The sequence below is a fragment of the Carlito syrichta genome, unplaced genomic scaffold (genome assembly GCF_000164805.1).
Source record: "Carlito syrichta isolate Samal-C Ts95f unplaced genomic scaffold, Tarsius_syrichta-2.0.1 Scaffold148020, whole genome shotgun sequence".
In the NCBI taxonomy this organism is placed as follows: domain Eukaryota; kingdom Metazoa; phylum Chordata; class Mammalia; order Primates; family Tarsiidae; genus Carlito; species Carlito syrichta.
The window spans coordinates 645,374-648,214 of NW_007092116.1; the positions used below are offsets into that span (position 1 = coordinate 645,374).

At 59.6% G+C, this 2,841-nt stretch overlaps 1 protein-coding gene across 1 annotated transcript in view; it reads left to right on the forward strand.

Annotated features, from left to right (window-relative positions):
• The window catches only part of BAHCC1 (BAH domain and coiled-coil containing 1), a 116,833-nt gene that overhangs the window by 92,457 nt on the left and 21,535 nt on the right, over nt 1–2,841 (forward strand). The gene's annotated exons all lie outside the window — the stretch shown is intronic.

A 2,841-nucleotide genomic window follows, 5' to 3' on the forward strand; every position in this document is an offset into this window, starting at 1 on the left:
AGGCAAGGGTGGCCAGCCTGAGTGAGCCCTCTCCCTAGGCAGGGGCAGGGGCTGGAGGAGCGGGTGGGCCTGCCCTTCAGGCCCCTGGAGGGTTTGAACCTCGGGCCCAGGCACAGATTCAGTTCCCGGGTGAGGGAGCATTGTGCAAACAGCCATGCCATCTCGCCATGCTCAGGTGGAAGAAACCAAGGGTCTCTGTAGCCCCCAGCAGCTCCGGAAGATGATGGCATCCCAGGAGGGGGTAGGGATAAAGGGGCTGGAAGAAGCCCACAGAGCAGGAGGCCCAGCTCCCCACTCCCCACCAGGTCCTGAAGTCAGACAGTGCTGACAGAGGCCACAGGGGAAGGGTCCCCACAGAGCATGTCCTGTGAACAGAAGAAGGGTTCTTACCCGTTGGCAGCAGGTGTCCCCAGAGAAGGGACGCAGAGTTTGTCTTTGCTGAGGAGACAGAGCCATGGGGCCTTGGGGAGGGCACTCCTGGAGCAGACACAGTGGGCCAAGGCCTGGTGTCAGCAAGCGGGTCCCATCAAGGGGCCTGCAGGAGGTTTGACCTGGCTGGAGGTGGAACAGGTCCGAGTCCCTGTCTCCAAGTTGAGTTTGGTCGGGGTTGGAGTCACATCTCATTTGCATTTTAGAAACGCTCCCTGGGGTAGTGGCAGGAGGCTGGGGCAGGAAAACCACTGGTTAGTTATCCTGCTTCAGATGACAAGTGATACGGATGTGGGGTCTCAGAGGAGCCAGAATCAGTCACATCAAGGAAGGAAGACTGGGGCCAGGACAGACAGAAGGTCCCAGATGACCCCCGGTTCCTGGCCCAGGCTGTGGGAGGGGTGTACCTTGGAGGAAGAGAGGGGAGGGGTGAGTTTGGCTTCAATGTAGAGGAGCTGAGGGGTCTCCCCCGGGGGACCCAGGAGGTTTCTGGACATATGTGGTGAGGTCGATGCCAGAGGGCTGGATTGGGACGGTTGACCCCTCTGTGGAGAGGGGGACCAGGGTCTGGGGAGGTGGGGAGAAGGAGGGTGAGGATAGGCAGTCTCTGTAGCGGCCCCCAGGGAGCTGGAAGCCCCAGTGCATAGGGATGGAGCTCAGAGTGGGAACACAGGAGGGGCCCACAAACCACCCAGAAGGCCCTGGAGATGGACAGGATGCCCCACAGGGAAGGGAGGGAGGGAACAGCAGGTCTGTGCCCTTGAGGTAGCCATGGTGACCCCAATTTCGGGTGTGAGTGGGGAATGGGGACCTGGTCATCCCCAGCCGCTTCTTCTCACCAACCTTAGACTCCAGGGCCTCGGTGTGTCCTGTGGCATGTCCCTGGGCCCATTCTGCACCTCTGGCCTGCAAGAGCCTGTGGTCAGCCGAGACTCGGGAAGGCCTTGGCAGTGCCTGGACGAGCCAGCTGGGATTGGTGTAGGCGAGGCCCTGCTTTGGGGGCCAGGGACTTCCCCAGCCCCACTCAAGGGATTAGCTCTTACCCTAGACAGACACCCCAGAGGCTCCCAGGAAACCGTGTCTCCTCACTTCCTGCCCCAGTTTATAGGGCTAGAGGCCAGGGGCTCTACTGCCTAGAGGACAGCCCCGCAGGCCAAGGGCTGGGTCCCCCAAGCTCCCGCATCAGCCCTGGGCGCGTGCAGCTGTTTTGACAGCATTTGTCAGGGGCAGGCAGGTGGCTGGTCCCAGCCCCAGAAATCCGACCCCCTGAACCAGAGCCCGGGGACTCCCTCCGGGCAGTGGGCCGGCTGGTGTCACGGGAGCCTGGCCGGCCTCTTGGCTTTCACAATATTGTGGTGGAGCCTCATCCAAGAACATTATTTGGTTTTGGAAATTGAGCTAATTAGGTTTCGCCTGGGCTACCCCCTTCCCACTCCCCTTCCCCCTTGTTTCTAATTAGCAGGAAATTGACAAGGAATTTACATGACTGAGGACAATTTTACAAGTTCCAAATGTTTCTTTTGTTTCCCCCTTGTCTGCTCCCTCAGCTCTTGGCCGTCCACCCTGTTGCCGCCCACCCAGCTGGGTGTAGGGAGGGGCAGCCCCCAGGGTCTCCCAGAGGCAGTGACCTGGGCCTCTCTGGGGGACAGTGGATATCCTTAGAGCAGCCGGGACCCAAGTAGAAAGCTTGGAGCAGACTCTACCCTGGAAGGGCGTGCCCAGGCCGAGGGCCTGGGTTGGGCAACCAGTCCAGGGACCAACAGAAGGAGCCCCCGGACACCCACCACCCACCAGGTGGGGAGGGTCTGCAGCTGCCGGGTGGGGGTGAGCCTAACTGCTTCTCTCTACCCTGGGGAGCATTTTCCTTTCGCCCTGTTTTAACTCCTCTTCTCAGTCCCACCAGCCTGAGATGTTCACAAGAACCAGGGGCTGGGAGCTTCTGGGGTGTTGTCCAGGATGTGGGTGAGCAGGTCCTCTACATCCAGCCCATCTCTCAGGCACCCTGAGTCCTCCTCTGGGGGTCGCTAGGATGCTCCTTCAATGCCTCCTGCTGCCCGCAGCCACCCGCCCACCCTCTGAAAATTGCCATCGCACTGGGTCAGGCAGAGGGGGAAATGGGCCAGGGCCTTGTGTCTCCCATCTCCAGGGCAGGGGCTGAACATGAGTCAGAACCTGGGGTGGGGGGGCTAGTGTTTGATGGGGAAAGAACTTCAGTTTGGGAAGATGGAAAGTTCTGGAGGTGGATGGTGTGATGGGGTCCACCGCATTGTGAATGAACTCCATGCCCCCGAACCATGTACCTCGAATGGTAGACTTGATGCTATTAATATATATATTTTACGACAAGCTTAAGAAAACAAAAACCTTGCCTAGACAGTAACCTTGGGTCGGTGCCAGAGGGGGTTAGAGAGC